Below are 12372 nucleotides of genomic sequence, written 5' to 3' on the forward strand. Positions count from 1 at the left end.
TGGCGACTTGCTGGAGGAAATTGCAGATGATGACATTGATCACCTAAGTTGTGGTTTTAGAACTGTCTTAAAAAAAATAAGGCTTTATCTTTGACTAGATCAAAGAGGAAGCCAAAATTGCGGGTAATCAAAAAACATAAGCATCGTTTCCGATGAAAGGAATCTTTAGGAATAGGCACAGGTCTTAGTGACTTGGCTAAATATAGGTTCCTATCTGATCTGTCAACAGAGCAAAAGCTAGACTTTATAGCTCTTCTTGAAATAGGAAAGAAATATTTCTCTAAAACTGTTCTCAACAATATTTGTGGGGGATAGGAATATATATGGCATTGGACTCAACCTCACGGTAGGTCCGGAGGAATCCTGTTAGGGATTAATTTGGATGTTTTTGACATTGGTAGCATTGACGAGGGAGACTTTTATGTAAAATTTCGGCTCAGGAATAAAGCAGATGGCTTCCTCTGGGTGCTTATAGCTGTTTATGGAGCTGCACAAGTGGACCACAAAGAGGCCTTTCTTACTGAACTGGTCCAAACTTGTGCAAAGGAGTCTGATCCTGTTTTTGTGGGTGGTGATTTTAATATCATTAGGAGCCCGCAAGAGAAGAACAATGATAGATATGAGGTTCGATGGCCCTTCCTGTTTAATGCTATTATTGATAGCTTGGATTTAAGGGAGCTAGATCTCTCTAACAGGAAATTTACCTGGGCCAATGCGAGGGAAACACCAACTTTTGAACGACTAGATCGGATTCTGGTCAGCACCGAGTGGGAATCTAAATTCCCATTAGCAACTGTACAAGCGTTGACACGGGAAGTTTTTGATCATACTCCATTGCTACTAGACACTGGTAATGGCACCCATGGTAACAAGCAACCCGCGCTCAAATTTGAGCTAGGTTGGTTGTTGAGGGAGGACTTTAGTGAGTTGGTTGCAAGAATTTGGAGAAAGTAACGGCGAGGTACCACTCCATTGCAACGTTGGCAGTGCAAAATACAGAGGCTTAGATAGTTCTTAAGGGGCTGGGCCAAAGATGTTAGCGGCAAATACAAGAAAGAAAAAGCCGAACTCATTAGGAAAGCTGACACGCTGGATAAAAAGGCTGAGGTGCAGCCACGAAGTCGTATGGAGATAGATCTTAAAATCTTTTACAAAGAGCAATTGGCTCTTCTTTTACGGGAACAGGAAGTCAAGTGGTACCAGAGAGCCAAGACAACTAGGTTATTATCCGGTGATTGCAATACTAAGTATTTTCACCTCGTGGCTAATGGTAAACATCGAAAGGCTCGAATCTTCCGCCTAGAGCAAGAAGAAGGAGTAATCGAGGGTGATAAAAATCTAAAGAAATTCATCACCAATTACTATAGAGGTCTCTTTGGGGAACCGGCTAATAACAATTTTTCTTTAGTGGAGTCTGTTACGAGTGACATTCCACAAGTCGCACAACTTGAAAATGAAGTCTTAAGGGTGGATTTTTAGAGAAAGAAGTTAAAGAGGCGGTTTTTCATATGGAGCATAATAAAGCTCCAGGACCTGATGGGTTCCCGACCGAGTTCTTCCAAGCTTTTTGGGAAGTAATAAAAGTCGATCTAATGAACCTCTTCACCGATTTTCACAAGGGTGATCTACCCATTTTTAGTCTCAACTTTGGCACAATCACGCTATTACCAAAGCAGAAAGAGGTGACATAGATTCAACAATTCCGACCCATTTGTTTGCTGAACGTTAGTTTTAAAATCTTTACAAAGGTTTTGACTAACTGTATAGCCCTAGTGGCTCAAAAGGTGATTAAGCCATCACAATCGGCTTTCATGAAGGGTAAGAATATTCTGGACAGGGTGGTCATTTTGCATGAGACCATTCATGAAATGCATAGGAAAAAATTAGATGGGGTGATCTTAAAGCTAGACTTTGAGAAAGCCTATGATAAGGTTAAATGGTCCTTTCTACAACAGACGTTAAGAATGAAAGGCATTTCACCAATATGGTGTAACTGGATCGATCAAATAGTGAGGGGCGACTGTCGATGTTTGACCACCGATAGCCTGCCACGGGGGTCCCCGGGGCAGTATGTTCGGGCTTCAGCGTATGTGGAACTCGACGGTTAACGCAAGAGATAGTCGATTTATCCAGGTTCAGACCCTCGATCTTTGATCGAGTAATAGCCCTACGTCTAGTCGGTGTTAACCTTTGCGTTGTATTGATTGTAAAGTATTGTGTTGTACAATTATTCTCTAAACTCCCGATCCAAGGAGCCCTGCCCTCCTTTATATAGTCAGGAGGCCAGAGTCCTAGTCAGTTTACAATGAGAGTTTCTAGTAGGATTACAGAATACTACTACTACTACTAAGATTACAGGGGAAGAATCCTAGTTAGACTAGTTCTTCTCCCTTCCTTGCGGGGTATCCTGTGGGTCTCGCACCGACAAGCTCCCGAGCACTTCATGGTTGAGTTCTAGAAGCCTCGTCTTGTTCCTTCAAGTCTTGTCGAGCAGGAACAAGTGTCGTCCGAGTGCTTTCTTGAGCGAAACCGTGTAGCGCTTCGTGAGATCTTCACGTGGTGTGCACCTTTTTGAAGAAAAAAGTACTCCCATTTGGATGTAGCCCCCGAGCCTCTTGCTGTTTGGCACAAGGAGCTTGAGGGTCTTTTCTTAAAATTGCCCTGATTCTTCGTCGAAGGGCTCCCGAGCATATACCCGGATTCTTTGCCGAAAAGAGCTCGGATTTAGCTCTGTCCGGGTTCTTTTTGTCGAAAAGAGCTCGGATATAGCTATGTCCGGGTTCTTTTTATCGTGTGGCCTTGAAGTCGTCTGTCTTGAAGAAGTCTTATGAGTGACGTGCGTTTTTTGAAGGAAAAAATGCACTCACTGAGTGTAGCCCCCGAGCCTCTTGCTATTTGGAACAAAAAGTTGGAGGGTCTTGAATCTGAGTTGTTCGAAAGAACTGAGAACTTCTCCTGTTGCAGCCCCCAAGCATATATTCGGGTTGTTTTGTTCAGGAAGAACTCGGATACAGGGTCTTGGCATATTCTCTGGTAGTCTGCTGTTGTCAGATGTAGTTGTATGGTGGTGGTTGAGTGTGAATGTTGTTTGTTCACGAGTTGTACAGTGTTGGTATATCCTTTCGAATATGTTGTCCTTGAGTTCTATTCCTTCACGCCTGAGTCCTTTTTCATTGAATTCTGTCTTTTTACTGTGTCCTTTGTTAGGCTTGTTTCGTTTGTGCTCCTGGTTCAAGTGCACCGCTCCTTCGGTCTATAAATACCCTCCTGGGTGTTGTTTTGATTCGTTGAGCGTTTTGTTGCTTGTTCTGAAGTCTCTATAGTCATGAATATGGTAGTTTGTGAAGTAGAGCAGCCCCCGGGCTTATTTTGCAGTTCTTGTGTGTCTTGCCGTAGCTGGAGGGAGTCTTGTGATAGGGATTAGAGGTAGGCTAATCCCACAGCAGCATTGCACTTGGAAGTACGTGGCGGTAGTTGGAGGGAGTCTTGTTATGTGGGATGCGATCCTTCATCTGGCAGTTCTGGGTTGATCTTTGTCGCCTGCCCTAAGACTGTCCGGTGCAGATTAGCATCATATCCAGCATCACATAGGACTTGGGTAGACAGATGTCTGTAGACCTTCTCTGCTCCATGTTGTCCTGCCATGCTGTTGATTTCCGCCTTGGATGCACTGCGCCCGTCCTTTGAAGAAAACTGTGTAGCCGAGAGCGGTTTGTCCTACCGAGTAGCAATTTGGAACGCGAAGTCGTTCCAGAGCCTAGCTATGTCCGGGTTCCTCTTTGCTACTTTGCTTTTCGTGGTACCGAGTTCGTTGGGTCTTGTAAGATGTGTAATCTTCTATTTTTGAAACTAGTTATAATGGAAAGAATCTTGTCTTCTGAGTTGTAATTCTTTATTTTCCTGTTGTCCTAGTTGCTGATGAGATTTCCGAGTTCTTTCTGTAAGGACCGGGTTGTTGCGCTCCTTGTGAGATAACCCTTCTTTGCTTTATTGTTGATGAGTTCTTTTTGTGGTGATATGATAATTCTGTCGTGGTGCTGGATGGATAAATCTGAAATCTGCCCGTTGAACTGTACCATTGTGTGGATTTGAGCCGTCCGTCATTTTAGTTGCGTCGGTAAATGGACCGTTGCGTCCTTATGCCGTGTTAAAACGGGCCTAGTGGGCCGCGTTTTTACTGGTGTAAAATCTATTTAAAGGCATTTCTTCTCCTTTTCTTTGGTACCCTGCCTTTGCCTTGAAAACCCAGCCTTCGCAACTCCGCCATCGCCATTGCCGCCGCCATCTGAGCGCCGCCGTCTGAGCCTTCTCTTTCCCTAGTGCCTTTTTGCCTTCGTTAGTACATGGGTAGGAAGAAAGCCACGAGCAAGTCCCAAGCAGCCTTTGTGGATGAGGAATCATCACTTTCCATGATCGAGAACCAAGAGTTCATGGCCATGAGGGCTGCCTAGAAGGTTTGGCCGGCTCCGACAACGACTGAAGACTAGCTTTGTGAGCTTGTTGGTGATGACCTGATCCAGAGCAAGGACATTGCTGAATGGAGGGCTCCGGGCGAGCATCGGGTCCCTGCTCCAGGTCCTGGTGAGATCATTCTCTTCGTTTCCTTTGTCCGTGCTGGACTTTGCCTCCCGGCTTCTGCTTTTCTTCATCGGTTTCTCGGCTATTTTGGGATTAGCCTGAATCATCTTGCTCCCAATGTTGTTCTCCATCTTTCTGTCTTTGTTCATCTCTATGAAACCTTCCTTGGAATTTCTCCTTCTCTTTCCCTCTTTTGTTACTTCTTTCGTCTGAAGCCCCAACCTCGCCGCGATGACACCAGCGTTCTTGGTGGCTGCGGGATTCAGTTTTGCTAGGGTTTTAGAAGTAAGTTCTTTGACTATGACCTGGTTGATTCTGTAAGAGATTGGCGTGCTGACTGGTTTTATGCTGCCAACTTGATTTCTCCTCTTTCTGTTCACTCCGGGTCTGGTCCCTTGGTTAATGACCAATGGGAAAAGAACCCGGTGACTACCGCTGAGCTCCATACGATCAAGCCCTTTCTCGAGAAGATTTGCACTCTAAAGTAGCAAGGCTTGACCGGCTTCGGTATTATTTCAAGTTTTCTTCACCGCCGAGTTCAACCTTTGAAGGAGCGCGAACATTACAGTTTCAAGTACTCTGGGGCGGAGGACCCTTCTCGTATGGTCCCTGCCCTTGAGTTGACCGACAAAGAAGTGCTCGAGCGTCTCTAGAAGATGCTGAAAGGAGTAAGCATTGTTCCGCTTGCTGTCCTTGAGTACAGTGCAAAGAACCCACCCCCTGCCGTGAGTTGTTCGTTTCTTTATTCGGGTACTTTTGATTTTCTTTCGTTGTATCCACTTTTGCTTAATCTTCCTTGTCTCGTTGTTTTATACTTTTATAGGAATTAGGGCGTAATTTCGCTGATCCAATTCCCCTTGATGATCTCCCTGCAAATGTGGATGCTGGGGGTAGTCTTGCTGGGGCGTCCTTGACCATTAAGTTTCAAACTGCTATTATGCTTCCTGGTGTTTCTTCCGCATTTTGTGACGTATATGAAGAGTATGTTCCTCATCTAGTTCCACGAGGCCCTCGCAGTGTCAGAAAGAGGGGGCGAGCTAAAAGTTCTTCTAGTTTGTCTTCTGCCAAGAAGTCTCGCCAGTCAAGTACTCGTCCAGGTACTCTAGTTGTAGCTAGCATGCTCTTAGGTGGGCATATTAATACACTTTGTCCCTTTGTCTTTTTGTTTTTATCTTGAACCGAATACTTTTATCCTTTTTCAGCTGGTGCTTTGGCAACCTTGGTCGAGAGTGAGGAGGACAAGGCTGATGATGTGCCTCTTGTCGCGTGTCGATGAGTTCTTTTCTTGTTTTCCTGTTGTTGAACCCCTCCTTTGTTCTGACTTTGGTCTTGATTTCTTTGTAGTAAGCGGTCGTCGGATACCAGTTCTTCTAGGTCTCCGGCACCGAGTTCTTCTTTAGCTTTGGCGAGGAGTTCTTCTGGGGCTCTGGCTCCGAGTTCTTCTGTAGGTCTGGCGCTAAGTTCTTTTGGGGCTCCGGTACCAGCTACGCCGCTCCTGTCATAGGGAGGCAGTGATGTTTTTGCCGCTATGGTTCCCCCTGCGAGGTCTTCTTTTGGCTTTATGAAGAAGAAGATAGCTGGGTGAGTGAATTCTGGTTTTATTTCTTTGCTTCTGTTTTCCTTTTTTCTTATTCTTTTTTGACGAGTTTCCTTATCAACTTTCAGGCCTTCGTCTTCCCCGAGCCTCCAGTCGACTTCTTGTCAAACCTCTGGTGCTCCCTTGCGTACTAAGTCTCAGGACTCGAAACACACGGTCACCGAGGTGGCTATGATGGGGACAGAGTCCACTGCTGCTGTATTGCTAGCTCTCGAGGTGACCATGGCCATGGCGGAGGGTTCATCTGATGGGTTGGCCGTTCCAACTCCCGAGGTGACCGTGGCCATGGCGGTGGGTTCATCAGAGGTATTGGCCGTTGCTTCCCAGGAAATTGCCCTAGTCGTGCCTTCTTCGCCCTAGCCGTCTTCTCCCTCTCTTCTTCTTGCTTCCGGTGGTCTGCCTTCGGCTGATGATGTGGTGCAGCAGTTTGATGCCACTCATCGATTATCGGAGCTAACTGCCGCCTAGGGAAGCTTGTCGACCCTTGCGACTTCTTTTGGGGAAAGGCTCCAGGTAAGTTTTTCTACAATTCTTTCTTTGGGTGTTCATTTTTTCTCCTATCCTCATTTCTTGTTTTTCTTTCTTTCTTTTTGCTCATTCTTTTTCTCAATGATCATATCGGCTTCTTTTTCTCGTCTAAGAATGAGAAAAAGTTGTCTTCTGAGGTGAGTACTCTAAAGACTGAGCTTGAACTCTGTCAGGCCGAGTTGGAGTCTGAGCGTCAGACGCATCAGAATGAGGAGAAGGCCCTCCATGCCCGGGTAGTTGAGGTGGAAAAACAGCAGGATGCGGCTACCTAGGAGGCCCTGAAAAATATAGAGGCCATGAAGAAAGAGTGCCATGGTATCACGAGTTTTTTTCGCTTCCCTTTGTATTCAAATTTGCTTTTCTGTTGACTTGTCTTTTCTTGTTTTGTCTAGCTCTCCGAGTTGAAAAGCAGAAGCTCTCGGAGGGTATCGAGGAGATGAAGACGTTCGCTCGAACTAGCCATAATAAGGCTAAGGAGGTAATTACTCAAGCTGAAGAAGAACTCGTGCTTGCTAAATTGATTAGGCGTGGAGCTGACAGAGACCTTGTGCAGGCCCAAAAGACCGTCGAGGACTTGACTGGCAAGTTGGCAACAGCTACTGTAAACTGGAAAGTTTTGTGGAAGCCTTTTCGGTCAGTAGCCGACCTTCTTTGGACTTCAACAGACGATGGTCATTCTTGGGCTCAATTCATTCCCCAAGTGCCCACTCGTTTCTAGGAGTTCGTGAAGCGATGTGCCCATCTTTGCACCAGGAACGTTCTTGCCCAGGTCCGGGTTCTTTCTCCGGATTTTCCTTTGTCCAAGGTTGCCGATGAAGCCGAGAGCCAAGAGTACCTAGATGATGTTGAGAGGTTGGAGCCTGAGGTCGATGACTTAGCCAGGAAGATTGTAGATAATCTTAACATTGATGTTTCTTCCCCTGATGACAATGCCTAACGTAATCGACCTTTGTATTCTATGAATGGAGAATCTTTATTTTTCGTTGATGTCTTCTATGTTTGTATTTCTTTGTCTCATAAACAACTCGGCGTCGGTAGATTATTGTCTTTGACAAACTTTCTTGATCTGTCGAGTGCTTGTCTAGCTTTCGTCTGTGAGTTGTAAACAACTCGGTATAGACCGTTGTCTCGATAAACTTTGTGTTTTTGTTTGTACTAAAAAGACTTAGGATATCTCCAGCTTCTTCTTCTTGGCTTGGCTCGTAGTGTGGTCAGCATCTGGTCCTATCTCTAGCTGCAAAAATATCCTAGGACCGGCAAGCCCCCTAGCACTTCATGGTAGAGCTCTGGAAGCCTTGTCTTGTTTTCTTCAAGTCTTGTTGAGCAGGAACAAGCGTTGTCCAAGTGCTTTCTTGAGGGAGCAAAGCTGTGTAGCGCTTCTTGGGATCTTCTGAGTGTAGCCCCCGAGCCTCTTGCTATTTGGAACAAGGAGCTAGAGGGTCTTGTCTTGAAATTGCTCTAATTTATGTTCAGGCTTATTTTCAGTTGTTTTGCTTTTTGGTTCGGGTGTTATCTTATTAGCTACCCTCATCGGTGGGCTCAAGCATGTTTTTAGCTCTTTTGCTCTCGACCGGTATGCTCAGGCGTCTTTTTAGCCATTTTGCTTTTTGGTTCGGGTGTTAGCTTATTAGCTACCCTCATCGGCGGACTCAAGCATGTTTTCAGCTCTTTTGCTCTCGGCCGGTATGCTCAGGCGTCTTTTCAGCCATTTTGCTTTTTAGTTCAGGTGTTAGCTTATTAGCTACCCTTATCGGCGGGCTCAAGCATGTTTTCAACTCTTTTGCTCCCGACCGGTATGCTCAGGTGTCTTTTCAGCCATTTTGCTTTTTAGTTCGGGTGTTAGCTTATTAGCTACCCTCATCGGCGGGCTCAAGCATGTTTTCAGCTCTTTTGCTCTCGGCCCGTATGCTCAGGCGTCTTTTTAGCCATTTTGCTTTTTAGTTCGGGTGTTAGCTTATTAGCTACCCTCATCGGCGGGCTCAAGCATGTTTTCAGCTCTTTTGCTCTCGGCCGGTATGCTCAGGCGTCTTTTCAGCCATTTTGCTTTTTGTTCATATTGGAAACAACTCGGGGAAAGCCATAATGAGACATGTTTGTCGAGAAAGAACCATCTTTATTGATCATGAATATTGATAGGTCACAATAGTACATATGTTGTTGATGAGCGCTATCTTTGTTGACCATGAACGTTGATCTGTTGTGTCTTGTATACATATTTTCCCTTGAGTTGTTTTCATGCGTAGAATCTTCGTAGTTGACTGATGTGCCATGTATTGTTGACTTCTTTTCCGTCTTCAGTTATCAACTTGTATGTGCCCGATCCGATGACCTTTGTGACGATAAAAGGACCTTCCCATGGACTGAGTAGTTTATGGCGTCCGTCGGTTTTTTGTATTCTTCTTAGTACTAGGTCTCCGACTTGTAATGATCGAGACTGGGTATTCTTGTTGTAGTGGTGTCTTAGTCCTTGGAGGTATCTTGCTGATTGAAGGGTAGCGTTTACTCTGACTTCTTCTGTATTGTCGAGTTCTAATCTTCGGGTGTGTTCTGCTTCTCCTTCGTTGTATTGTTCTATCCTTGGTGACATCCAGATCAAGTCTGCAGGTAGTACGGCTTCTGATCCATAAACTAGGAAGAAAGGTGAGTATCTGGTGGCTCTGCTTATTTGAGTCCATAGCCCCCATACGACCTTGGGTAATTCTTCAATCCATTTTGATCCATAGTCTACTAGTTCTTCATACAATCTTGGTTTTCATCTAGCTAGTATGAGCCCGTTTGCCCTTTTGACCTGTCCGTTGGCCTCTAGATTTGCGACTGATGCATAATCTATTCTGAAGCCGCAGTCCTGTGCCCAACTTTGGAATTCTGTGGCTATAAAGGGAGAACCCAAATCCGTGATGATTCGATTGGGCATGCCGAAGTGGTGCATAATGTCTTGGATGAACTCGACTGCTTTGGCTGCGCTGTATTTTGTGAGTGGTTTGAATTCAATCCATTTGGTGAACTTGTCAATTGCTACGAAGATGTACTCAAAACTGCCTATTGCTTTCTTGAGGGGTCCTACTTGATCCAGCCCCCAACAGGAGAAAGGCCAAGCAGGTGGGATGCAGATGAGGTTGTGAGCTGGCACATGAGCCTGTCTTGCGAACATTTGACAACCTTTGTATCTTCTGACGAGTTCTTCGGCGTCTTTCAAAGCGGTTGGCCAGTAGTAACTGGTGCGGAATGCTTTTTTTACTAGTGTTCTTGAAGCGGCGTGATTTCCACAGCAACCTGAGTGTATTTCGTCTAGGATCTCGTTGCCCTCTTCAAATGAGACGTATTTTAGGAGTACTCCTGATGATGCGGCTCTTCTGTAGAGCTTGTCTCCTACTAGGACGTAGTTCTTGCTTCTGCGAACAACTCAGGTAGCTTCTTCTTTTTCCGCTAGCAACTTATTTTCTTTGATGTAATCAATAAAAACCTGGGTCCATGAAGTGATGATTACCAAGATCTGGGCGTCTTTGGCTGAGATTTCAGGGGTTATCTCACCGGGTTGTTTGATAGAGGGGGCTGATAACTCCTCTATGAATACACCGGGTGGGACCTTCGCCCTGTTTGATCCTAGCTTGGCGAGGATGTCTGCCGCAATATTAGAATCACGTAGGATGTAGAATTTCTAATCCTTGAAAATATTTTTCGAGCTTTCATATTTCAGCACAGTAAGCGCCCATGTTTTCTTTGGTGCAGTCCCAATCTTTGTTGACTTGATTGATTACCACTGCTGAATCGCCGTAAATGAGTAAACGCTTAATTCCGAGGGTAATTGCCACTCATAGCCCATGGATGAGGGCTTCGTATTCTGCCTCATTGTTTGTAGCTTGCCATAGAATCTGAAGGACGTACTTGAGTTGCTTTCCATATGGAGAAATTAGGAGGACGCCTGCACCGGCTCCGCCTAGCTTGAGTGATCCATCAAAGTACATCTTCCAATGATCAAGGATGTTACTTGACACAGGCTGTTGAATTTCCGTCCATTCGGCAACAAAATCAACTAGGGCTTGAGATTTAATTGCCTTTCGTGGGGTGAAATCGATATTGAGAGAACCAAGTTCAACTACCCACTTAGATATGCACCCTGTTGCGTCTCTGTTGTGTAAGATGTCTCCGAGTGGGAAATTTGTCACCACGATAATCTTGTGGTTTTCAAAATAGTGGCGAAGCTTGCGTGAAGTGATCAGGAGGGCGTAGAGTAGTTTTTGCACATGCGGGTACCGGATTTTTGATTCTGATAGTACTTCGCTGATGTAGTATACGGGGCGTTGTACTTTATATACACGCCCTTCTTCTTCTCTTTCTACGACAATCGCAGTGCTGATCACCGTAGAAGTTGCCGCAATGTACAACATCATGTCTTCGTATTTTTTCGGAGGTGTGAGAATAGGTGAGGATGTGAGATATGCCTTAAGCTTCTTGAAAGCTTCGTTGGCTTCTTCTGTCCACTCGAACTTCTCTGTCTTCTTTATTAATTTAAAGAAAGGTAACCCTTTTTCGCCCAGTCTTGATATGAAACGATTTAGTGCCGCCATGCAGCCTGTTAGCTTCTGCACATCTTGGACACTTTGAGGAGGGCCCATCTCTGTTATGGCTCAAATTTGCTAGGCGCTTGCTTCGATTCCGCGATGACTGACCAGGAATCTGAGTAGTTGTCCTGAAGGAACTCCGAACACACATTTGTTTGGATTCAATTTCCACCTCCATCTTTTCAGGTTTTCAAAAGTTTGCTTTAGGTCTTCAATTAGTGTATCCGGGTTCTTTGTCTTTACCACTACGTCATCTACGTATGCTTCTACATTTTTGCTGATCTGATCACCAAGGCATGTTTGGTTAGCTCTTTGGTAAGTCGCACCAGCATTTTTGAGTCCAAATGACATGGTTTTGTAGCAGTAGGCACCGAATGGAGTGATGAAAGATGTCTTGCCCTGGTCTTTTTCCTTTAATGCAATCTGGTGATATCCTGAATAGTAATCAAGGAAGGATAATAGGGCAGATCCTGCTGTTGAATCAACTATCTAATCAATACATGGTAGTCCAAACGGATCTTTCGGGCAGTGTTTGTTGAGATCTGTGTAGTCGACACACATGTGCCACTCGTCTGTATTCTTTTTCTGTACTAGAACTGGATTTGCTAGCCAATCTAGATGGAGGATTTCTCTGATGAATCCGGCTGCCATTAGTTTTGTAATTTCCTTTTTAATTGCTGCCTTCTTGTCTGGTGAGAACCATCGGAGTCGTTGCTTCACAGGCTTGGAGCCTTCATTGATATCAATTCTATGCTCAGCCAACTCTCTTGGGACCCCTGGCATGTCGGTCGGCTTCTAAGCGAAGATATCTTTGTTGTCCCAAAGAAAGTTGGTGAGCACGAGTTCCTATTTTGCCGACAGGTGGGCGCTGATGGTTGTAGTTTTTGAGGGATCACCGATGCCCAGGTCGATTTGCTTGACGTCGGCTTCTTTTGGTGGTGCTAGGATGCTGGGTTTTTTAGCTGGTATCTCTAGCTCTTCTAGGCTCATTTCTGCTGCAACATTGGTTATTTCTTTTCTTCCATCGTTGGCCTGTGCTTTTGCTGCAATTTGGATTGCCTGAACATCACAGTCAAATGCGCGCTTCAAATCACTTCAAAGAGAGAG

The sequence above is a fragment of the Miscanthus floridulus genome, chromosome 1, assembly GCF_019320115.1.
Source record: "Miscanthus floridulus cultivar M001 chromosome 1, ASM1932011v1, whole genome shotgun sequence".
Lineage (NCBI taxonomy): Eukaryota > Viridiplantae > Streptophyta > Magnoliopsida > Poales > Poaceae > Miscanthus > Miscanthus floridulus.